The sequence below is a fragment of the Aquarana catesbeiana genome, linkage group LG02 (genome assembly GCF_042186555.1).
Source record: "Aquarana catesbeiana isolate 2022-GZ linkage group LG02, ASM4218655v1, whole genome shotgun sequence".
NCBI classification, from domain to species: domain Eukaryota; kingdom Metazoa; phylum Chordata; class Amphibia; order Anura; family Ranidae; genus Aquarana; species Aquarana catesbeiana.
In genome coordinates, this window is record NC_133325.1 from 28,244,323 (window position 1) to 28,271,115 (window position 26,793).

The 26,793-nt window shown below is 43.9% G+C and overlaps 1 protein-coding gene across 1 annotated transcript in view; it reads left to right on the forward strand.

Moving 5' to 3' along the window:
* Positions 1 to 304: 304 nt before the first annotated feature.
* Positions 305 to 26,793, forward strand: part of LOC141126738 (FH2 domain-containing protein 1-like) — a 94,154-nt gene continuing 67,665 nt past the window's right edge. Inside the window, exon 1 of the mRNA XM_073612702.1 lies at positions 305 to 1,286. The gene's annotated coding sequence lies outside the window, so the exon portion shown is untranslated. The remainder of the gene's footprint in view (positions 1,287 to 26,793) is intronic.

A 26,793-nucleotide genomic window follows, 5' to 3' on the forward strand; every position in this document is an offset into this window, starting at 1 on the left:
AGTATAGTTTTGTAATAGAGAGATTCCATTGTCATAGTTCACTAGTAAAGTAGGAATGGAGAGGTTTATAATTTAGCAATACTTGTAAAACTCGTTATACAGAGAGATAATTAGTATTAATAAGTTAGCCACCCACAGATATGTATTATGCAGGATAAAAAGAGTCTTTGGGGGTGGGGGAAAAGATAATGTATGTGAGACAGTTATAAGTGAGGAGACTGAGGTATGACAGGCTTAACAAGCTGTATATAAATATAGATTATTAGTGTAGGAAGAGCCGCCCACTTCTACAGGAGGGACCGGTCTGACTGTGACACATTGCATCCCTCACACTCTGTACACAACTACTTTCAGAGAAAGCTTCTTCTACACCGAGAGAGATAGACACCTAGAGAGGGAGCATCCATTCATCTCTCCAACTTTACTCTGGAAAGAATTCCTACAAGAAACATTTCCAACCATTTTCATTCATTAGAGTGACTTCAAGATAGAGCCTCCATGCATCCACGTTCTCCAGTGAGAGTTTAAAATACAGAATCCATCTCTTCAGCTTCATTCTAGAGAGAGAGAGAGTCTAAGATACATCTGTGCTGTGTCTATTCAATCCATTCTATGGAGCGAGACCTCAAGAAAGAATCTCCATCCATCAGCTAACGAGAGAGACCCCAGAAGACAATTTCTTTCTGCCCAGCTCAATTTTACAAAGCAGGACTTAAAAAGACAGCATTAGTCCATCAGATTTTTACTCTAAAGAGATTCCAATAGACAACCTTCATCCATCTATCTTCATTCTGTGGAGGGGCTGCATGACTTCCTCCATCCTTCAGCCAAAAGGTCCAGCTGTGAGAGAACTTCATGTATGATCTTGGTTGGTTATACAATGGAAATGTGGTACACTTTATAAAAATACTCTGGTGTTCTAGTTACAGTGGATAGTAGAGCCTCTTGCATGAGACATCATACCCTCTAAGAGTGCTTACATTGTACAATAACATCCTAGAGACAGACACCAGAAATAAAGCATTAGAGATTAGCCAAGGAGAACACAAATGAATTGGTCTCCAAGAAACAGTCCAGTCAAGACATTCTTATAAATGCATGATGCCATTTCTGTTTAGTAAGATACCCTACTCTATATGCATGGCTTATCTATAGATATTCGGTGAACACCTTGATCTGCCTATCTGTTTACCATCGATGAAGAATTCAGTCCAGATTAAATTTGTGAAGCACAAAAGGGACGCCCATTCTAAAAGAGAGTTTTCTCAGACAGTCAAGTTTGATGGGTAAGTACATAAAAATTTGACATCCAGTTTCAGTGGTCGTGGTGCGGCAATGTTATTAGAGTTAAATCAGAATTGCTAATCATCGATATATCTGGGGATTTTTGTCATAGCCTTTGATCTGATTGAATTTTATTCATTTGTCAAGTGTGTTTTTATTTATTTTTTTGTGAAATCTTGTGTAATTTCCAAATGTTGTATCTCAAGCCACTGAACCTTTACCAAGATAGGAGCCAGTGACAATGGCTTTTGTTCATGTCAAGCGGGTTTTGCGTTCCTATACAAGTCTACAGGAATGCAAAATCTGCTCGAAGCAGGTCAGGTAGAGGTTAGAAGGAGGTCAACTGGAGGTAAAATGCACCTGTCTGTCAATTATGGATGGTTGATCTTAGAAACATCACAAACTGATGTCAAACTGATGCCATTGACACATGCCCAAAGCTCTTGACATAGGCCCTAACATTGTTGACACATCTCATGTATTTGATTTTAAAGGTGCCATTCCCAACCCCAAAAAAGTGAATGCTCTGTTAATTTAAAATACAAACATAATTTTATTCATTTACAAAAAATTCTTAGACACATCTACATCCATAAAAAAACATTTCAGTGCAGTTTATATATTGCATGTAGGAGGCTCCTTAAGAAAGGCACTCATTCTGCTAAGCCATAGCCCATAGATATACATCTAAAAAATTATGTTAAATGTACATATAGTTTAATAACTATATTTAGGCCAGGCTACAGAAAACAATTAGGCGCCTGTCTCTGCGCATTTCACCGTTAACCGGCTTCTTCAGGAGACCATATAACCAAGATCTGGTGATGCTAAATCCACATAAGTAAGATGCACCTTCTAGTCTCAGAGCATGGAATGGGCACGTAGAAAAAAAGGCTAGTAGGAACCGCAGAAGGGAAATGCAAAACACTGTTCCAATAGATAGAGATTGTACACAAAGTATCTTCATAAGTAGGGATGAGCTTCGAGTTCGAGTCGAACTCATGTTCGACTCGAACATTAGCTGTTCGCAAGTTCGCCGAACACCGAACAATTTGGGGTGTTCGCGGCAAATTCGAATGCCGCGGAACACCCTTTAAAAGTCTATGGGAGAAATCAAAAGTGCTAATTTTAAAGGCTTATATGCAAGTTATTGTCATAAAAAGTGTTTGGGGACCCGGGTCCTGCCCCAGGGGACATGTATCAATGCAAAAAAAAGTTTTAAAAACGGACGTTTTTTCAGGAGCAGTGATTTTAATAATGCTTAAAGTCAAACAATAAAAGTGTAATATCCCTTTAAATTTCGTACCTGGGGGGTGTCTATAGTATGCCTGTAAAGGGGCGCATGTTTCCCGTGTTTAGAACAGTCTGACAGCAAAATGACATTTGGAAGGAAAAAACACATTTAAAACTACCCGCGGCTATTGCATTGCCGACAATACACATAGAAGTTCATTGATAAAAACGGCATGGGAATTCCCCCCAGGGAAACCCCGAACCAAAATTAAAAAAAAAAAAAATGACGTGGGGGGGTCCCCCTAAATTCCATACCAGGCCCTTCAGGTCTGGTATGGATATTAAGGGGAACCCCGGCCAAAATTAAAAAAAAAAAATGACGTGGGGTTCCCCCTAAATTCCATACCAGACCCTTCAGGTCTGGTATGGATTTTAAGGGGAACCCCGCGCCAAAAAAAAAAAAAAAAACGGCGTGGGGTTCCCCCAAAAATCCATACCAGACCCTTATCCGAGCACGCAACCTGGCAGGCCGCAGGAAAAGAGGGGGGGACGAGAGTGCGGCCCCCCCCCCCTCCTGAACCGTACCAGGCCACATGCCCTCAACATTGGGAGGGTGCTTTGGGGTAGCCCCCCAAAACACCTTGTCCCCATGTTGATGAGGACAAGGGCCTCATCCCCACAACCGTGGCCGGTGGTTGTGGGGGTCTGCGGGCGGGGGGCTTATCGGAATCTGGAAGCCCCCTTTAACAAGGGGACCCCCAGATCCCGGCCCCCCCCTGTGTGAAATGGTAAGGGGGTACTTACCCCTACCATTTCACTAAAAAACTGTCAAAATAGTTAAAAATGACAAGAGACAGTTTTTGACAATTCCTTTATTTAAATGCTTCTTCTATCTTCCTTCATCTTCTTCTGGTTCTTCTGGCTCTTCTGGTTCTTCCTCCGGCGTTCTCGTCCAGCATCTTCTCCGCGGCGTCTTCTGTCTTCTTCTCCTCGGGCCGCTCCGCACCCATGGCATTGGGGGGGAGGCTCCCGCTCTTCTCTTCATCTTCTTCTTCATCCTCTTCTCTTCTTCATCTTCTTCATCTTCATCTTCTCTTCTTTTCTTCTGCGGGCCGCTCCGCATCCATGCATGGAGGGAGGCTCCCGCTGTGTGACGGCGTCTCCTCGTCTGACGGTTCTTAAATAACGGGGGGAGGGGGCCACCCGGTGACCCCGCCCCCCTCTGACGCACGGGACATGACGGGACTTCCCTGTGGCATTCCCCGTGACGTCACAGGGAAGTCCCGTCAAGTCACCGTGCGTCAGAGGGGGGCGGGGTCACCGGGTGGCCCCGCCCCCCGTTATTTAAGAACCGTCAGACGAGGAGATGCCGTCACACAGCGGGAGCCTCCCTCCATGCATGGATGCGGAGCGGCCCGCAGAAGAAAAGAAGAGAAGATGAAGATGAAGAAGATGAAGAAGAGAAGAGGATGAAGAAGAAGATGAAGAGAAGAGCGGGAGCCTCCCCCCCAATGCCATGGGTGCGGAGCGGCCCGAGGAGAAGAAGATAGAAGACGCCACGGAGAAGATGCTGGACGAGAACGCCGGAGGAAGAACCAGAAGAGTCAGAAGAACCAGAAGAAGAAGAAGATGAAGGAAGATAGAAGAAGCATTTAAATAAAGGAATTGTCAAAAACTGTCTCTTGTCATTTTTAACTATTTTGACAGTTTTTTAGTGAAATGGTAGGGGTAAGTACCCCCTTACCATTTCACACAGGGGGGGGCTGGGATCTGGGGGGTCCCCTTGTTAAAGGGGGCTTCCAGATTCCGATAAGCCCCCCGCCCGCAGACCCCCACAACCACCGGCCACGGTTGTGGGGATGAGGCCCTTGTCCTCATCAACATGGGGACAAGGTGTTTTGGGGGGCTACCCCAAAGCACCCTCCCAATGTTGAGGGCATGTGGCCTGGTACGGTTCAGGAGGGGGGGGGCGCACTCTCGTCCCCCCCTCTTTTCCTGCGGCCTGCCAGGTTGCGTGCTCGGATAAGGGTCTGGTATGGATTTTTGGGGGGACCCCACGCCGTTTTTTTTTTTTTTTTTTGGCGCGGGGTTCCCCTTAAAATCCATACCAGACCTGAAGGGTCTGGTATGGAATTTAGGGGGAACCCCACGTCATTTTTTTTTTAAATTTTGGCCGGGGTTCCCCTTAATATCCATACCAGACCTGAAGGGCCTGGTATGGAATTTAGGGGGACCCCCCCACGTCATTTTTTTTTTTTTTAATTTTGGTTCGGGGTTTCCCTGGGGGGAATTCCCATGCCGTTTTTATCAATGAACTTCTATGTGTATTGTCGGCAATGCAATAGCCGCGAGTAGTTTTAAATGAGTTTTTTCCTTCCAAATGTCATTTTGCTGTCAGACTGTTCTAAACACAGGAAACATGCGCCCCTTTACAGGCATACTATAGACACCCCCCAGGTACGAAATTTAAAGGGATATTACACTTTTATTGTTTGACTTTAAGCATTATTAAAATCACTGCTCCTGAAAAAACGGCCGTTTTTAAAACTTTTTTTTGCATTGATCCATGTCCCCTGGGGCAGGACCCAGGTCCCCAAACACTTTTTATGACAATAACTTGCATATAAGCCTTTAAAATTAGCACTTTTGATTATTCATGTTCGTGTCCCATAGACTTTAACGGTGTTCGCGTGTTCGAGCGAACTTTTTTCCTGTTCGCATGTTCTGGTGCGAACCGAACAGGGGGGTGTTCGGCTCATCCCTATTCATAAGTAAACCATCCTCCCACGAAGGCCAAAAGCCAAGCAGCACAGGGTATACTTTCAAAATATGTTAGCTGGTCCAACAGCATGCCTTCACGATCCCCTCATGCAGCACCTTGTTTTTGCTCTTCTCATATATATATGGATGTGGTGCCACGTCAGTGAATTGTGCTCCATGTTTTTCTATATCTCCTATATTTAGTAGCATCATCTCATGGTGAAGGTAAATTTCTCACCAACATGGAGATGCCCATGGACAACACACTAGGCAGGATGCCAGCCTTTTATTACTTGTCAATACTCTGTCATTCTCAGTTCTCCGTCTAGTTTTCTTTTCTATAAAGTTGCAGGTGAACACTATGTGCTGACACACCAGCTATACTGAGTAACTTGTATTAATTCCCTTTGCTAAGGTTCTACTTTGATGTTGTGTTTTATTATTAATCCTCTATATAGCATTATTGTCTCCTGTGGCATTATGTACACATGTAAACTATAAAGTGATTGTAAAGTCTTGTTATACTTACCTGCTCTGTGCAGTTGGTTTTGCACAGAGCAGCCCAGATCCTCCTCTTCTCAAGCCCCTCTTTGCTGCTCCTGGCCCCTCCCTCCTATCGAGCGCCCCCCACAGTCAGCAGCTTCCTATGGGGGCACCCGAGCCGAGTCACAGCTCCGTGTGTCCATTCAGTCACGAAACCCCCGACCCAGCCCCGTCCCCTCCCCCCCTGTTTGGCTGACTGACTTTGATTGACAGCCGCAGGAGCCAATTGTGCCGCTGCTGTGTCTCAGTCAATCAGGAGGAGTGTCCCGGACGGCTTAGACATTCGTGGACATCGCTGGAGAGAGATGGAGGGAAAATTGGGTAGGTAATTAGGGGGCTGCTACACACAGATAGTTTTTTTATAGAATGCATTAAGATAAAGAAAAACCTTCTGCCTATACAACTCCTTTAACCATTAACTTTTCTTACTTGATCTCGGTTTGGTTTTAAATATCACATTTTGTTATATCTGTTCTATAAATGCAACAAATAATGCCTATTGCTGCTGCCAGAGTTATTGTGAGTTGATAACTTCCTGTGCTCTCTGTCGATTGTTATAAGGTACTTTGTTCCCGAGTCTCTCTGTGGACTATAGAACACCTTTCCCCTATGTTATAAAGAAGTGGTGTTCTGTAGTCCTATCCTAGGTTGATGCTGCTCCTCTATAGAGACAGTACAGTGAGAGAGCATTGTCACCTTAGAAAATAAAATTTTTACTGGCAGGATCACCAGGTGAAAATAGAGGTCCCCCCACTGTAGAGGTGCTATTTGTGCTAGTGACCATTGTCCCCAAGACAGAGGAAGATAGGAAATCCCAAATGTTTGCGTTGTCATGAGAGCAAAAGGTGAGGGGGAAATCTTTCGATGGGGCCAAATGTTCTGGTAGAGGTAAGGAAGTGGGGTGGTTGGCGCTACCCTATATCACAAGGTAAGTGCACAGGAAGGTGTTAGATAAGTGCTCTGTTACCAGAGAAAAAAAAAATTAATAAAAAACTAATAAAAAAAAAGAAAAAAAGGGGGATACCTATACTGTATAAACTAAATTCTATAAATGTGCTTATGCATTGGTAATTGGAGTGTATATAAGTGTACCCTGCAGTGATGGATATAAATGTATCCTGGCACAAATGTGATTAAACAAGTGTCAGTACATGTGAAACAGATATGAGCAGGTATTATAAGTGATCAACCAAGGCATACCTTTCATATAAAAAATATATACAGTATATATATCTGTATATATGTGTCCATCAGGTCAAAAATAAGCGACCTAAAACATACAAGTGTTACACAAAGGTACTATCTTACTGTCAAAAAAATAAACCATAAAACTCAAAAACATAAAAAATCAAAACTTCAAAGTGCAAGTCCCAAAATATGAGAAAAAAGGTGCAGTTGCAAAATGACCAATTGTATTTCTTCAAGTGACTTCAGTGCTCGGCAACAAGGCGACTGATAGTGCTCCCCCCGTCAGGTCCCCGCTCATCAAAAGTAGTAACCCCTACAGGGGTAATGAGCATGTATGGGTAATCCTCGGATGGAACTCCTCCTTGGCTCTCTCAGTGTCCCATCTGTCGGTCTATCGGGCTCCTGCAGCTGACTCCACACGATCAAGCTTCCGCAGATGTCTCCACACCGTCAGGGGTAATCATATCAGTCAGTGACTGCCAAGAGGTCTCTCCACGATTCGGTCCAGATAGCAGTAGTTTCAAGCATCCCACCATGCTCCAACAGACCGGGCTGGAAAAACAAACCAAATTCCAGATAGCAGCGGTATCAGACACTGGACAATGATCCCATCAGGCTCCCAACACCTTAAACTGTAAAAGTGGACCCAGTTCTGTTCTGGTGTCACCTGTTGAAAAGAGTGAAATTCCCTTCACTTTGGATAGTTTTTCTCTTATTAAAGAGGAAGTAAACCCTCTCTTTAAAAAAAAAAACACCCTGCAGGACAAAGGCATAATGAGCTAGTATGCATAGCATACTAGCTCATTATGAATTACCTGAGATCGAAGCCCCCGAAGCGACCCTCGTTCACCTCCTCCGTCGCTGATATTTTGACTCGGCGTGTCTTCCGGGTATTGCTGCTCCGGCGCTGTGACTGGCCGGAGCAGCAATGACGTCACTCCTGCGCATGCGCGCTGGTGCCACCACTAACGGCATGATCGCCGTTAGAAACGGCACGCTCAGTGCACTGCGCCCAATGTCTATGGACATCAGTGCTGCTATTTCTGCAAATGTCTCCTAAACCTTTTAGGTTTGGGAGATATTTCTTGCACCTACAGGTAAGCCTTAATCTAGGTTTACCTGTAGGTTAAAGTTGTTGATTGAGTAATGGTGGCCATTACTAGTAAAAAATAAAATAAATCAAAATACCTCATAGTTTGTAGACGCTATAACTTTTGCACAAATCAATCAATATACGCTTATTGGGATTTTTTTTTACCAAAAATATGTAGCAGATTACATATTAGTCGAAATTTATGAAGAAATTAGATTTTTCTAACCTTTTATTGGATATGTTTTATAAGAGCAAGTAAAAAACATTGTTTTTTTTTTTCAAAATTGTCGGCCTTTTTTTGTTTATAGCGCAAAAAATAAAATCCGCAGAGGTGATCAAATACCACCAAAAGAAAGCTCTATTTGTGGGAAAAAATGACAAATTTTATTTGGGTACATCGTCGCATTGTCAGTTAAAGTAACGCCGCGCCGTTCCGCAAAAAAAATGGTCTGTTCATGAAGGTGGATAAATCTTCCGGAGGTCAAGAGGTTAAAGCTTGCCATACACTAGTAGAATTCTATTCAAATTTTTTCAAAAGAACATTTGTTCTATTTTCCAATCATCAGTGGAGTCAAATTGGTGTTTGTTTTTGACCACAGTGACGAACATTCGAAGGAATAGGTTTGGAAAATGTTTGTCTGACAAATTTCTAACAGTGAATATGGTTTTCCTTCAGGAAAGTCCATTCATTTTACAATTATATCTTAAAAACAAAGGACATTTTGATGTACGGTACTTTCAAACGACATTTGCCAGGTCATTTAATGTACTGAGGATGTTCGTACAAAAGTTTGTGCGAAAATTTACTAGTCACACCTCCCAACTTTTTGAGATGGGAATGATGAACACCTATCAGCAAAAGTATGCAGACATAGGGGCACACAGCTTGCCACACCCCCTTAAAGGAGAATTGTACAAAAAAAAAGATTGGTTAAACACACAAGTGTTTTTTTTTTTTTACCACTACTATTCCTTTATATTGGCTTTTGGAATTTACAAATGCAGCAATTTAGAAATTGGATGAAAGGTTTTGCGCTGAGAAACACTTTTTGATAGATAAAAAGTGCATTTTATATACTAACTATATGGATCAGACCAAAATGAGGGACAAATGAGGAGGAATGAGGGACAGAGGGACATTGCTCCAAATCAGGGACAGTCCCTCAAAATCAGGGACAGTTGGGAGCTATGCTACTAGTGTATAGCCAGCTTTACTGCTGCGTCTTCAAACAGGAAGTGAAGGGAAATCTCCCTGGTGTCACAGACAGTGGTCTATTCCCACTGAAAGAGAGAGACATTTTAGGAGATTAGAGGATCGTGCAGACGTGCATAGAGCACACTGGGGTCACTAGATGACACCAGATGCAATGGTAGCTTTGGAGTCACTGGGAACACAGGATGCTCTAGGGTTATTAGGTGTCAGAGAATGCTTGGGGGTCACCGAGAACACAGGATGCTGTGAGGTTACTGGGTGACACAGGATGCTCTGGGGTCACTGTGTACCACAGGATGCTTAGGGGTCACTAGGATGGCATGAGATACTCTGGGGTCACTGGGAGCACATAATGTTTTGGAATCATTGAGTGACACAAAATTCTGAGGGCTCACTGGAAACATAGGATGCTGTGAGGTTACTGGGTGATAAAGTATGCTCCGGGGTCACTGGGTGGTAGGAGATACTCTGGGGTCACTGGGAGCACATAATACTCTGAGGTCACTGAGTGACACAAAATTCTGAAAGGTCACTGAAAACACTGGATGCCCTGGAGTCACTAGGAATTAAGGCTGGTGACTGGCATGGAGGATATGAGGAACAAGGAGACATATAAGGATAACACATCAGTGGGCCTAACTTAAGCAAAGTGATGCATTTCTGGAACACAAAACTAAGTGCAACTTCTAAATTTGAACTTGCATCATTCAAGAGTGCTGTCTCCTGATTGACCACAGCACTGACCAGGAGTACTGTCTGTCTCCTGATTGGCCGCAGCCCCAGTGCTCTGGGTGAACCCCTGAAATGCCAATGGCTGCATGTCGAAGTGAGGACAGGGTACTGAATTGGGGAGGAGTGAGTGTGACACCTAGCAAGACACAGATAGCAAAAACTGACCTGGTAGGGGTTTTAACCCTTCCATACTCTACACCAGCCTTTTTCAACCAGGGTGCCTTCAGGTTTCTTCACGGGTGCCCTGGCAAAAGCCTAAAAATTGCCCCAAAGTGGTATACAAGCCTGTGGGTGGACCAAGCATGCCTTTTAGTTACACAAAGCCACAGGTTTTCATGGTGCACCATTACAACCTTCCAGCCACCAGCGTCCTAACAACCAATGATGTCATCAGATGATAAGGAGGACGTGCACAGCATCCTTGTTTACCGCTCCCCGCCCCTCTTTGCCAGGACTGGGGTCACATTAGCTGGGAAACTGAGAGAGATGAGAAACACCGGAGAACTAGTCAGTACCAGTGTGCAAAGGTGGATTTACTTTGGAAGAATACATAACCTGTAAAATTGGGTATCCAGTGTGTGGATGTTACTCTGTTAAAACTGTTGGATTCATTTTTCACATTTTAGAATGGGGTGCCTCAAGATTTTGAACCATAATTTTAAAGGGTGCCTTGATCGAAAAAAGGTTGAGAAACAGTGCTCTATGCCAAACCAAAAAAAAAAAAAAAATTGGCTACACATACACTTCTGGGACTTTCTTGAGTGGTCAAGAAAATGTGTGCTTTTAATGCACCATGGTACAATGACCTCTATAACAGATCTAAAGATTACATAAAAATGAGAATATGATTATAGAAAAATGATCTTGGAATAAAAGGTTTAGGTGGAGTTTTCCTTTAAGTAGCTGGTTTATGAGTGACAACGAGGGGGAGTGGGTGCAGGTAATCAGGGAACAGCCAGGTGTCATACACTTATGGATTTTGCCATAATAGGGTAGATGGCACATGAATTCTTCATGACACCCATGTTGTCCTGAAGTTAGAGCTTACAGCCAAATACATGAATGACAATCAAGCTAAATCACAGCTTCCGGAACATTCTACAAAGTGCTTATTAAATGTTTCATCAGAAGTTTATTGGTGTTGATGACTCATTGCCGTAACTATTCATAAACTGGGAACTGCAGAGGATTACAGGTGTGATAAATATTTCTATTTGTCTTTAGAATGATAAAATATCCTATATATAATATCCTATATACAATATCCTATATACAAAATTAATGTATTTAACATCATGTATATAATACCCTATATATCATATTCTATATACTGTATAATATCCTATGTACAGTATCATATCCTATATATAATATCCTACTGTATATGAGGTATGTCCTTGTATATTATATCCTATAAAGAATCTGATTTTCCAGATGTGCATGTGAAAAAAATTAATTAAAGTGTAACTCTACCAAAAACATGTTTCCTCTATATTTGGATAGAAAATGTATTAGTGAGAGCCCCTATCAGTTTTCTTTTATTTATTTTTTTGCTCTCTGTGTCCTGTTATGTAAAGATTTGAAGCATGTTCCAAATCTAAAGTCCGACAGACTTTTGACAGAAAAAGTCTGCTGAAGGTCCGATGAAGCCCACACACGGTCGGATTGTCCGCCGGATTCGGTCCGTCGGACCAGTTGGGTCGAAAAGTCCGCTCCTGTGCACGCGGCATAACAGAGTATGATGACACTATTGTCACTGGAGTATAACTGTGTACGATGGTAGAATGGTCAACAGGGTATAACTGACTGCGTACAATGGTAGTATTGTCAATGGGGTATTACTGACTAAGTACCATGGCACTGTTGCCAGTGGGGTATACCTGACTATGTACGATGGTAGTATTGTCAGTGGGGTATAACTGACTGCATATGATGGTAGTATGGTCAGTGGGGTATAACTGACTGTGTACGATGGCGGTATTAATAGTGGGGTATAACTGACTGCGTATGATGGTAGTATTGTCAGTGGGGTTTTACTGACTAAGTACAATGATAGTATTGTCAGTGGGGTGTAACTGACTGAGAACAGTTGTACTATTGTCAGTGGGGTATAACTGACTGAGTACAATGGCACTATTGTCAGCAGGTGCATAACTAATGGGTTACAATGTTACTGTTGTCATCAGGGGTATAACTGACAGGATGCTGTGATACTATTGCCAGCAGCAATATACTGTAACTAATAAGGTACAATCTTACGATTGGCAGTGAAGGTATATCTAATGGGATCCAATGACATTATTTCCAGCAGTGGTGTAACTAACAGGGTGCAGTGTTGCTATTTTAGGAGAGTGTAACTAAAAGGCTTCATGTCCATATTAGGTCAGTGATGTCATCAGCATTCCTTTGTTATATGCCTGTGGGGCAGGGACTTCCCAGGCCTCAGCCGATTGGGCCGGCAGCCTGCTATCATGTGACAAGTTCTCATGGGTTTGGGCCAAACTGTAGCTCATTAATACGGAAGACTAGTGTTTTGTCCTCTTTTTATAAGCACTGCTCCCACAGTTTGGGTACTCTCCAAAATCCTTCAGATTTTTTTTCTTTTTGCCATCTGTGACCTTCCTATTTGATAGGAAGTCTATCCAAAATAAGAGAAATCCAATATTAGACAGTACTAGTGGGAACAACTTAACAACTTAGCTTATTGGGAGATTTCCCGTCTAAACCTATTGTGGTGACAACTGTAAATTTTTGAGTCCCATTCACAAGGTGGTGGTCACCAGGACACATAGAGAGGGTGAATCTTTCTCATATGGGCATAAACAGGGGTTCCAACCTGCTACCATAGTATCCAAAGAGATTTTAGTAACGCTATTCTGTTTCTTAAAAATCACTCCTGCAGCTTAGACAAAACTGGAGCTCAGATAATGAGAACATCAAACTAAATGGCTGCAATGTGGTCTCCTTGGGGTGGATTTACTAAAAACAAATATACTGAGCACTTTGTAAGTGCAGTCGCTCCAGAGCTTCGTAAATGAGGGGAAGCTCTGCTGACTTCCATCATCCAATCATGTGCAAGCAAAAGCCTGTTTTTTTCCCTTGCTTGTAATTGGGTACTCTGTGCAAAGTGAAGCTTCACCTCATATACTAAGCTCTGGAGCAACTGCACTTGCAAGGTGCACAGTTTATTTGCCTTTGGTAAATCAACTCCCTTGTGTATAAATGTTTTATTTGAGGAGCAAAGCACCACATATAATGCCAGGCTATGATAGTGAATGATGCTGCACACCAGGGATGAGAAAATCTGGCCAGGTTCAGCTCAAGCTGGATTTGGCAAACCCAGCTGGAAGTCCACAAACCCAAACTTACCGGTGAACCCTATTAAAGTCTATAGGAGCAGGAACTTGTTATTTCTTCTGGCCTTTTTAAGGTTAAAAGGTAAGCTATTGTTAAAAAGGGCATATGGAACAGGGCACTGCCATGAGGGACATGTACCAATGTAAAAAAAATAAAAATAACGTTCAACAGGGACAGGGTCTTTTCATGTCACATAAATGGCAACATTGAAATCCAGGCATACAATCTGGGTCCAGGAAATTAGGGCAATGAGCATGTGGTTTCCTCTACCAGACCAGGCCACATGCCTTTCAACAATGGGAGGATACCAGGGTGCTCGTCCCCATTTATGGTCCCTCAGATAGGATGGCCATTCATGATATTGTTGCTCTTTATATTTTTTGTTGATCACATTATATCCCCCTTGACAAAGCCTCTTGGAGGCAAAATATGTTAAGTTTGGTTTCACTTTTGGAAAATTTGTTTTGAGCACTTTATAGACTTTACGTTTTCGGGGGAAGGGGGTTCTTATATATATTTTTGAGGTACCAGAAATGGACAGCTGAGAAAGCTTTGCCCTGACTAGTTTGAGAGACCAAAGACCATCTCAAGAGATGGGGCAGCCTTGATTAGAGTTCCAGGCTTCATTTGTGTAGACAACAGGGAGCTTACATTAGAAAACGTATTCCTTTGCTGCAATAGACAGACAAGGTAGAGGATTTTGAGCAGTTACTTACACTCGCCCTGTTGTTAGTGTTGGGAGTTGGAAAGGCCATACACTGGGAGATGTAACATTGCACCTAGAGTGCAGTTATCCTTTGGCGGGACCCAGAACGGCACTGAGACCGTATTACTACCAGTTGGTAATTATCACAAACTAAAGGTATGAGTACCACCTCATAGCCCGAGTCCAGCACAGTAATGCCCCGTACACACGGTCGGATTTTCCGATGGAAAATGTCCGATCGGAGCATGTTGTCGGAAATTCCGACCGTGTGTGGGCTCCATCGAACATTTTCCATCGGATTTTCCGACACACAAAGTTTGAGAGCAGGCTATAAAATTTTCCGACAACAAAATCCATTGTCGGAAATTCCGATCGTGTGTACACAAATCCGACGGACAAAGTGCCACGCATGCTCAGAATAAATAAAGAGATGAAAGCTATTGGCCACTGCCCCGTTTATAGTCCCAACATACGTGTTTTACGTCACCGCGTTCAGAACGATCGGATTTTCCAACAACTTTGTGTGACCGTGTGTATGCAAGACAAGTTTGAGCCAACATTCGTCGGAAAAAATCTTAGGATTTTGTTGCCGGAATGTCCGAACAAAGACCGACCGTGTGTACGGGGCATAACAGTGAAGTGTTTATAAAAAGCGGAGATGGAGTATCAATGTGTTTACTGACACGTTGCCTTGTTCATGTAACAATTGGAAAACTGTGATGTGGAGATACAATGGAACTGTTGGTTGAATGCCTTTTAATTCAAGTAAAGGAAGTTCTGATTTAGCAACATTTGGTCTGATTTATTTCTGAAGAGAGTGAGAGCATGCTGATAACAGGGAATGGGAACTGGGAAAGAAGTGTAACCTTTCATGTTAACCTTCTGGGTAATGGAGAGTGAGAAATAAAGAGGAGGAGCAGCCAGCTCAATGTCACCACAGCACCCTGCACTCACCTACAGAGAGCAGACCTGGAGTCATCGCCATCCAACAATTTGCAGCAATGGTAGTTCCTGCCGACAGATCGAGGAGGCCCTTTAAGAAAAGAAAGACACTGCACTGTGTTATAATGAAAAATGACTATATAAAGGGATATGTACTCTTCTCCTGTACAGTCCTTGGGTATTATATTATACTATGCTGTGTGTTATATACCCAGAGCTGACTATATAAAGGGACAGGTACTCTTCCCTTGTACAGTCAATGGCTATTAAATTATATTATACATTATACCCAGAGCTAACTATATAAAATGACAGGCACTCTTCCCCTGTACAGTCAATGGCTAATATTATATTATATTATATTATATTATATTATATTATATTATATTATATTATACTACAATGTGTGTTTTACCCAGAACTAACTATATAAAAGGACAGGTACTCTTCCCCTGTACAGTCTATGGCTATTATATTATATTTTATAGCCAGAGCTGACAATATAAAGAGACAGGTACCCTTCCCACTTGCACAGTCAATGGTTATTATATTATATTATATCATACTGTGTGTTATACTCAGAAGTAACTATATATCAGGACAGGTACTCTTCCCACTCTCATAGTTCATGGCTATTATATTATATTATACTGTACTGTGTGTTATACCCAGAGCTTACTACAGTGAGGGAAAAAAGTATTTGATCCCCTGCTAATTTTGTACGTTTGCCCACTGACAAAGAAATGATCAGTCTATAATTTTACTAGTAGGTTTATTTTAACAGTCTTAGTACTTGGTGGCAAAGCCCTTGTTGGCGATCACAGAGGTCAGGCGTTTCTTGTAGTTGGTCACCAGGTTTGCACACATCTCAGGAGGGATTTTGTCCCACTCCTCTTTCCAGATCCTCTTCAAGTCATTAAGGTTTTGAGGCTGATGTTTGGTAACTCGAACCTTCAGCTCCCTCCATATATTTTCTATGGGATTAAGGTCTGGAGACTGGCTAGGCCACTCCATGACCTTAATGTGCTTCTTCTTGAGCCACTCCTTTGTTGCCTTGTGTTTTGGGTCATTGTCATGCTGGAATACCCATCCATGACCCATTTTCAGTGCCCTGGCTGAGGGAAGGAGGTTCTCACCCAAGATTTGATGGTACATGGACTTGTCCATCGTTCCTTTGATGTGGTGAAGTTGTCCTGCCCCCTTAGCAGATAAACACCCCCGAAGCATAATGTTTCCACCTCCTTGTTTGACTGTGGGGATGGTGTTCTTGGGGTCATAGGCAGCATTCCTCCTCCTCCAAACACGGCAAGTTGAGTTGATGCCAAAGAGCTCAATTTTGGTCTCATCTGACCACAACACTTTCACCCAGTTCTCCTCTGAATCATTCAGATGTTTATTAGCAAACTTCAGATGGTCCTGTACATGTGCTTTCTTGAGCAGGGGGACCTTGTGGGCACTGCTGGATTTCAGTTCTTCACGGCGTAGTGTGTTACCAATTGTTTTCTTGGTGACTATGGTCCCAGCTGCCTTGAGATCGTTGATAAGATTCTCCCGTGTAGTTCTGGGCTGATTCCTCCCCGTTCTCATGATCATTGAAACTCCACGAGGTAAGATCTTACATGGAGCCCCAGACCGAGGGAGATTGACAGTTATTTTGTGTTACTTCCTTTTGGGAATAATCACACCAACTGTTGTCACCCTCTCACCAAGCTGCTTGGCGATGGTTTTGTAGCCCATTCCAGCCTTGTGTAGGTCTACAATCTTGTCCCTGACATCCTTGGACAGCTCTTTGGTTTTGGCCATGGTGGAGAGATTGGAATCTGATTGATTGATTGATTGCTTCTGTGGACAGGTGTCCTTTATACAGGTAACACGCTGAGATTAGGAGCACTTCCTTTAGAAGTGTGCTCCTAATCTCAGATCGTTACCTGCATAGAAGACACCCGGGAGCCAGAAAGCTCGCTGACTGATAGGGGATCAAATACTTATTTCACTCATTAAAATGCAAATCAATTTATAACTTTTTTGAAATGTGTTTTTCTGGATATTTGTGTTGTTATTCTGTCTCTCACTGTTAAAATAACCCCAACATTAAAATTATAGACTGATCATTTCTTTCTCGGAGGGCAAATGTACAAAATCAGCAGGGGATCAAATACTTTTTTCCCTCACTGTATATACAGGGACAGGCACCCTTCCTTTGTACAGTCCATGACTATTCTATTCTATTCTATTCTACTCTAATATTTTATACGACTGTGTGTTATATGTGTTATACAGGCTCTATAAAGGGACAGGTACTCTTCCCGCATACAATATATAATTATTGCATTATATTGTACTGTACTGTAAGTCATACCCAGAGCTGGCTATATAAAGAGACAGGTACAATTCCCCTGTACAGTGGTTATTATATATTATATTATATCATATTATATTATAGTTTATACCCAGAGCTGACTATTTACAGGAACAGGTACTCTTCCCCTGTACCATTCATGGCATGACGGCATAAAAACATTCCAAAATATTTTCTTATAATGAGAAATGTTTTTGCACAATGGCACCCCAGGAATAGAATGGTGCAGGTGACCCCGTCTTGGGTGACTGCCCCTGACATGTAGGGCGGTGTCCTACAGGTGGGGGGGCACATTCGGGTGTCATTGTCTCGGTGTCAGCAGACACCTGTTGCAGCACGTGGCTTCCATTGATGGGATAAGTGTGTCCCACGCCCAGAGCTTGTACAAACGGCGGTGAAATAGCTCACGGGTCCCTGCTGCTGAGAGCACAGCATACAATGAGCTGTTATTACAGGAGGAGGGCGGCTCTGTGTATTCCCAGCAAGAACAACACGGTACAGATCTCTCCGCCCAAAACACAATCCACTACTTATCTAAGGAGCGCAAACCTGCAAACTGCCACACTGACACACCAACCTAAAACAAACCTGCAAACTGCCACTGCACACTGACCAGTGTTGCCAACCTACCAGATTGAAATTTACTGACATGACACCCAAAATTTACTGGCACAGCCACGTTTTTACTGTCAGTTCCAAAATTACAGTTTTAAGTACAAATTCCAGTATTTAGGATACAAATAAGTACAATATGCAATTAGCATTATGATTTAAGGTAGATTTTAAGGCAAAAAGCCTATTTCTAATTTTATTTTCGATATAGTAAGTAGCTCAGGGACAGAACTCAGAGGGGCAAGAAATTAGAATGGGTGGTGCACACATGACATCGACTCTCACAGTGATACTAACAACATTGTGCTGCAGCACAGATCACCATTGTGACACGTCCCCTCCTGAGTCACAGTGACAGTCTCTCTGCATGCCAGGTGGTCCCTTCAGTCCCCTCCAATCCAAACAGCACTGACAGTCCCGGTCCTGGCTTGCCTTAATCCCGTCCTGCAGACCTGCACACTCTGCTCCAGGCACTCCGCTCCCTTGCACCATGACATCACACGTCATGCTCAGACACTGCCTCTACCAGAACCACCCCCCCCCACCCCACCCCCACCGGCACCCCCCAAACACACTGTAGCAGGCACTTGGATGGTCTTGGACAGCTACAGGCCAGAGCTGCGCATGCGCAGTTCAGAGCCGAGCGGCACAGCCATATTGTTTACTGGCAACCTTTTCCTCTTACTGGCATTTACTGGCAGGAGAAAAGTGCCAATTTTTTACCGGCTGCCAGTAAAAATACTGACGGTTGGCAACACTGACACTGACACAGAGAAAACCTGCAAATTGTCACTGCACACTGACAGAGCAAACCCGCAAACTGCCACCTCACATTGACACAGAGCGAAACTGCCACTGCACACTGACACAGAGCAAACCTGCAAACTGACACTGCACACTGACACAGAGCAAATCTGCAAATTGCCACTGCCTATTGGCACAGAGCAAAACTGCAAACTGCCACACCAACATAAAACAAACCTGCAAACTGCCACTGCACATTGACAGAGAGCAAACCCGCAAACTGACACTGGCACACTGAAACAGATTAAATGTGCAAATTGCTACGGAACACTGACAACACCAACAAAGAGCTCACAGGCCAGGCTAGGATAAAGAAGTCTAGGTCCCATTCACACCTCTGCATTGTGGCATAGCTCCCAACTGTCCCCGATTTCGAGGGACTGTCCCTGATTTGGAGCAATGTCCCTCTGTCCCTCTTTCTTCCTCATTTGTCCCTCATTTTGGTCTGATCTATATAGTTGTATATAAAATGCACTTTTTATCTATCAAAAAGTGTTTCCCAGTGCTAAACCTTTCATCTGATTTCTAAATTGTTGCATTTGTAAATTTCAAATGCCAATATAAAGGAATAGTAGTGGTAAAAAAAGCATTTGTGTGTTTAACCAATCTTGTTTTTTTTTTGTACAATTCTCCTTTAAGGGGGCGTGACATGGGGTGTGTCCTATGCCTGCATACTTTTGCTGATAGGTGTCCCTCATTCCTATCTCAAAAAGTTGGGAGGTATGATTGTGGTAACACGCACACCATGTGTAATGCACCCTACGAACGCTGCAATGTACACTAGTGCATCGCATTAGAAATAAAGGGTTGTGTGCTTCTTTATCATGCCCGGGTACATTGGCAGCCCATTCATTTCAACGCAACACATTAATACTGAACATAGCATTCACACACTGCAAAGAAGTAAATGGGCCTGAAATCTAAACCTTTAGGGTCCATGTACACTGTTCAAATTTCATTAAATGTGTATGCAATGTATCAAAATATACGGCTGCGGGATGCGTTTAGTTCCAGACAGGAAGTGATGGGAGATCTCTCCAGTGGGGACACATTTTTAGCAGAGTGAGGAAGCGGTTGACAATGTTTTAGTCCTGTCTGTTCCTTCTGCTCCATGTAACAGCCACTCCCTCTTATACAGGTTATCAGGAACAGAACGTAAGAGAAAATCTCCACAATGGGGGGGTCACCTATGAATATAAAATCTTGGTCTCACTATCCAAATCCAAAACAACAAAAAAATAGAAAAAGAACCTAGACTAGAAGTGTCATTTGTTAGCTATAGTAGGGTAGCTGCTGTAATCTCAAAAACAGATACCCCCTATGTATCACAAAGTATCTAATAGACCAAAACAGGGGAAGCTGGTCATACACTAGTAGGATTTTGTTTGAATTTTTTTTTTTTTTTAGGACTGTTTGTCCAATTTTCCAAATTCTTTAATGGGCTCAGATTAATTTTAGTTTTTGACAGTGATGGGGAAATTCAAAAGAGCAGGATGGAAATTTTAATAATTTGTTCAAAAATCTACTAGTGTGTTCAGTTTATAAGACTCCTGCACTTACCAAAAGATGAACAATAGTTCCACAATGATTACTCAAAAATTAGCCCCCCTTCCAGCTTCAGCATTTAGGTGCTTTTTAGGCTTTTTTTTCTTGTTTTTTTTTGTGCCTTTTTCACGTGTGAAGTGCCATATGTTGGAAATCCAATGGAAGGTATGCATGCCGGGTGGACTGGACACACAATGATGCCATTTTCAGTGGCACCCAGTAGATTGTCACATGGCATGTGCACAGGTTTGGACTGGGCCGTGGTGCGCTGATATAGGCTTTAACTGATAGATCACTAGACTGCCAATTACAAAGCCTGGCCTGCCCCTCTGCACCTGCCTCCCACCCACCTCCATGAGGTTTTAGAAAGGCTCGTCTGACATCATGGACATTCACATGCTGACCCTGTTCTAAGAACCAGCATTGGTCCTGTGGTTGCAGATGTTTTTATGTAAAGAAGCCCACCCTCCTAATGTCTTCCTCCTCCTAGAACCATGAATTGCCAAATGCAGCAAGTCTAAGGCTGGGTTCACACCATCGACGCATGCGGCTCACAGTAGGAGGTCAGGTGTGTCCTAGTTCACTGTTTGAGGTCCGATTTCAGCCCAAATTTTTGGCTGAATTCGGACCTGAATTGGACCAAAAGACACACAGGGCTCCTGTGCAAATTCGCACCGGAACCGCAGCCTCTCAGCTCCATAGAGAGCCGGTCAAAAACCCACATCCAATTCGCAATGGTGTGAACCCAGCCTAAAACCTCTGTGTTTCTGAAGGTGCAGTAATTGGGGTGATCTGAGATTTGCAGGAATTGGGGTGATTTGAGGGGTGAAGGTGCAGGAATTGGGGTGATTTGAGGTGTGAAGGTGCAGGAATTAGGGTGATTTGAGGTATGAAGGTGCAGGAATTAGGGTGATTTGAGGTGTGAAGGTGTAGGAATTGGGGTGATCTGAGGTGTGAAGGTGTAGGAATTGGGGTGATCTGAGGTGTGAAGGTGTAGGAATTGGGGTGATCTGAGATGTGAAGGTTCAGTAATTAGGGTGATCAGAGGGGTTACGGTTAAGGAATTGGGGTGATCAGAGGTGCAAAGGTTCACAAATTGGGGTGATCTTAGGTATCAAGGTTCAGGAATTGGGGTGATTAGAGGTGTGAAGGTGCAGGAATTGGGGTGATCAGAGGGGTGAAGGTTCAGGAATTGGGGTGATCAGAGGGGTGAAGGTTCGGTAATTGGGGTGATCTTCAGGTTCACTTCCTGAACCTTCACACTTAAGATCACCCCAATTCCTGAACCTTCACACCTCAGATCACCCCAATTCCTGAACCTTCACCCCTCTGATCACCCAATTCCCGAACCTTCACACCTCTGATCACCCCAATTGCTGAACCTTCACACCTCAGATCACCCCAATTCCTGAACCTTCACACCTCAGATCACCCCAATTCCTGAACCTTCACCCCTCTGATCACCCAATTCCCGAACCTTCACAAATCTGATCACCCCAATTGCTGAACCTTCACACCTCAGATCACCCCAATTCCTGAACCTTCACATTTCAGATCACCCCAGTTCCTGAACCTTCACACCTCAGATCACCCCAATTCCTGCACCTTCACACCTCAGATCACCCCAATTCCTGCACCTTCACCCCTCAGATCACCCCAATTCCTGCACCTTCACACCTCAGATCACCCCAATTCCTGCACCTTCACACCTCAGCTCACCCCAATTCCTGAACCTTCACACCTGATCTGAGGTGTGAAGGTTCGGGAATTGGATGATCAGAGGGGTGAAGGTTCAGGAATTGGGGTGATCTGAGGTGTGATAGTTCAGGAATTGGGGTGATCTGAGATATGAAGGTTCTATTGTTCTCTGGCACACTGGTCCTCTAATGCCTGTGAATTTGATATTCAATGTGGGAAAGGTTGCTGACCCGACACTCAGTGATGGCAGTGGAGATTATCACACTGACTTGTGAAGGAATTAAACATAATCTATTTTACAAGATCCGTTCTCATTCCTGCACTACAATCAGGCATTAATCACTTCTGACCTGATTCCCTAATGAACCGGCCAGGAACCATGAGTCAGCTGGTATCTACCATGACGTCTCTTCAGAAGGTTCTGGAAATATTTTATGGTGATATCACTCTGTCGGGTTACACTAAATTTCCCAGGAGTATGCATAGGCTGGTGTCATCTAGATACATTAGGATCAGGTTATATACAGCAGGGAAGATACGTCACACAGTTCAACCTGAGATCGGCTTCTTGTGATGCCTGTTCAGCAGAGCTCAGACTGGGGGGATGAAAAAGCGACACAAAGGGGCAATCAGGTGTGCAGTAGTGTAGGGAGCAGTGAAAGGAAAGTGTAACTGCAGCACAGTAAGATGAGGTCTCCTGTGAAACGGGGATGTGTGTTGTGAGACAGAGCTGTGTAAGTTTCAGGACTGGATGGATAGAAATACAAATCCTTTGGCAGATAAAACACCTCCCGTACATCAATTTCATTTTTTTTTCATCACTTCAGCTTTAACAGGAACCTGGATGCAAAAGAAAATTAGAGCCACAGTCAGCAGCTGCACCTGTTTCCAGGGGCAATCCTGGACCCTGAGGAACTCTTGTGACCTTGATCATCAGATCCTTCCTCTGCAGAAGGCCAGTTCCTAGAGCATCCTTCCAACCAAAACATTAATTTGGATGGAGCGAGGAACAGATGTAATCCCTGTAATGTTGCTGTCCCGGCTCCCCTGTGGTGCAGTGGAGGGTCTGCGGATCTTCAGTCTGGGTGGTTCCAGACGCCATGGTGTCTTTTAGATCCTCAATAAATGTTGGATTAGAGGATTACACTGTAGTCACCTGTAAACACATTGTAAGGATAATCCGGTGACACCGAAGATTGAGCCATCCTTTGATGATTAGTCAGGGAAGCACGGCTTGTAAACCTGACAATAACACTTTTATAAGAAGAAGGAGAGCCATAAACCAGCCCCGTTGCACAAACAAGACTTCAAGGTGCAAACGCTGTCATCAGACGCAGGATTGGCGTCACACAAAACCCAGAACCGCTACCGACGCAGCAATTCTACAATACAGACAAGGTGCCATGCTGGGGTGCCATGCTGGGGAGCCATGCTGGGAGCCATGCTGGGGTGCCATGCTGGGGAGCCATGCTGGGAGCCATGCTGGGGTGCAATGCTGGGGTGCCATTCTGGGAGCCATGCTGGGGTGCCATACTGTGGAGCCATGCTGGGGTGCAATGCTGGGTTGCCATGCTGGGGTGCCATGCTGGGGTGCCATGCTGTGGAGCCATGCTGGGGTGCAATGCTGGGGTGCCATGCTGGGGTTGCCATGCTGGGGTATCATACTTGGGTGGCATGCTGGGGTGCAATGCTGGGTTGCCATGCCGGGGAGCCATGCCGGGGTGCCATGCTGGGAGCCATGCTGTGGTGCCATGCTGGGGAGCCATGCTGGGGAGCCATGCTAGGGGGCCATGCTTTCATAACCAGCTGTCTAACCCCTGTGTCATTCCACTTGCCTGTTTTATTATCAACTCAAATCAAGTCCTCTTTTCAAGCCAAATGTGATAAGCTGGGGTGTCAGGACCTCAAAACTCAACAGATGTTTTATATTTTTTGTTATTAGGAAATACTAAGGGGTCTGCTTATAAAAAAAATAAAATAAAATAATGGCCATCCATCCAATGAATCTGCCTGTACATTCGTTCCGAGGGAATTGGACAATGATGAATGTTATGTGGGCTATGTTCTCTTCAAAACAAATATTCTTTTATTACGGACAATAGTAATATAGCACCCTGGAGTTTAGGCAGGGTTGCGCCTCACAAATTTACTTGCCAGGAGTTGTTATCCTGGTTGATTGTTATGCCGCGTACACACGGTCGGACTTTTCGTCTACAAAAGTCCGACAGCCTGTCCGACAGACTTCCGACGTACCTTCGGCGGACTTGCGGCAGACTTTGTTACGAACGGACTTGCGCACACACGACCACACAAAAGTACGACAGCCTAGTACGCGGTGACGTACACCAAGTCCGACGAGACTATAAAACGGAAGTTCAATAGCCCGTACGACACCCTTTGGGCTCCTTCTGCTAATCTCGTGTTTATCTCGTGTTAGTAGAAGTTTGGTGAGAGACGATTCGCGCTTGTGAGACTCGTATTTTTCAGTTCGTTTTAACTGTTGTTCAGTCTGTGCTTGTGAGGTTTGTATCTGCTTTTCAGTGCGTTTGGTCAGTTGGCATTGAGAAATCTTTGTTTTATTGGCCGCTCGTTCCTGATTTTCAGGTCGTTCTTCACAGGCCTTGCTGTTCTTCAGTGCGTTCTGTTTAGTGCGTTCTGACCAGCCGACCGTTTTGAAGCCATGTTACCTGTACGTACTCGTCGTAGAGCTCGTGCATTGTATGTGCTTGGTGCTGTAGTTTATTCTTCAGCCCAAGACCAGTCCATGAACAGGGCGAGGAGGAGTTCATGGACCAAGAATTGGTTGCTTCAGCGTGACCAGTTCTGTCACATGCCTTTGCTCCGTGAGATCCGTGAGAATAATCCTGAGGATTTCAGGAACTTTCTCCGGATGACGGACCCCGTTTTTGACCGTTTGTTGGCTTTGCTGACCCCCTATATCAGCAGGCAGGATACCTGCATGAGGCAAGCCATCACTCCGGAGCAGAGGCTGGTCGCTACCTTGCGGTATTTGGCCACAGGGAGAAGCCTGCAGGACCTTAAGTTCTCGACAGGCATCTCCCCCCAGGCTCTGGGGATCATTATCCCAGAGACCTGTTCTGCCATCATACAGGTCCTGCAGAAGGACTATATTAAGGTAAGATATTTTTCTTTTATTAGCATCACATGTTCTTTTATGTAATCTTTGATAATATAATGTATTTCTTGCTTCAAACACTACTTACCATCATTGCAATATAGTGTGAATGTCCCCTTTTTATCCTCACACATGCTGGATTTTTTTCCTGTTATTTTTTGTCATGCATGTATATTTTCCTTCAATAACCTTCCCAGCATGAAGTGATGGGAACATATCCACCTAGTCTACTCATTTGGAATGTATTTTGTTTGAGTGTATTTAGTTTGCTGCTAATGAGCAATTATCTAGATTTCACAACCCCCCCCCCCCCACCTAAACTCACTCCAAATAGTTTGCTGCTAATGAGCAATTATCTAGATTTCACAACCCCCCCCCCCCCCCACCTAAACTCACTCCAAATAGTTTGCTGCTAATGAGCAATTATCTAGATTTCACAACCCCCCCCCCCCCCACCTAAACTCACTCCAAATAGTTTGCTGCTAATGAGCAATTATCTAGATTTCACAACCCCCCCACCCCCACCCTCGTTAAAATTTGCTGGAATGTTCTGTGGTGTTGATTTGTCTAAAGCAAATATATGTGGCACTTTGCAAAATGCATGTGCACTCTACAAGTGCATTTGTTCCAGTGCTTTAGTAAATGAGCAGAAGCTCTGCTGATTTCCATCATCAAATCATATGCAAGCCTCAAAGTGTTTTCATTAATTGCCCTTGCATGTGATTGTGTACTCCTTGCAACATGAATGCCTTTTTACATTACCTCATTTACTGTAAGCTGGTTAGCAACTGCACCTGCAGAGTGCGACAACTGCAGTCTTGTAGCCTTTTTAGTCCCTAAATTCCTGCGTGTCCTAAAAGTAATTTTTTTTAGGGATTTCACAACCCCCTAAAATGTAATCAATGTTCCATCAGAGGGGGTGAGCAATCTGATAAGTGTGCCTTTCCATATTAGTTATTCCAGAAGAATTAAATTATTGAATGTTATACTGATGCTGGGGAATAATGTTTTTAATTGTCTAATTTTCTTGCAATGTTAGCTTACAAATTAATTGATTTTGGTTTTCTTTTTTGATTTCCCAGTTTCCTTCAACGCCACAGGAATGGCAGACTGTGGCATCCCATTTTGCCAGCCGTTGGGACTTTCCCAATTGTGGAGGGGCTATAGATGGGAAACATGTCCACATTGTGCCACCACCCCATTCGGGGTCATATTATTTTAATTATAAGGGGTTCCACAGTATTGTTTTAATGGCGGTGGTGTCGGCACACTATGATTTTTTATATGTGGACGTGGGGAAGAATGGCCGGATGTCGGATGGAGGAGTATTTGCCCAGACGGAGTTCTGCCAGCGTCTCCAGAGTGGTGGCCTGGGATTGCCACCTGATGAGGATAACGTGGAAGGACTCCCCTTTGTCTTCATTGCCGATGAAGCCTTCGCTCTCAGCAAGCACCTCATGAGGCCATTCCCCCAAAGAACACTCACCCCGGAGAGGAGGGTTTTTAATTACCGGCTGGCCAGAGCTAGAAGAGTGGTTGAGAATGCGTTTGGAATTCTGGCCAGCCGGTTCCGCCTGTTTCAAACAGC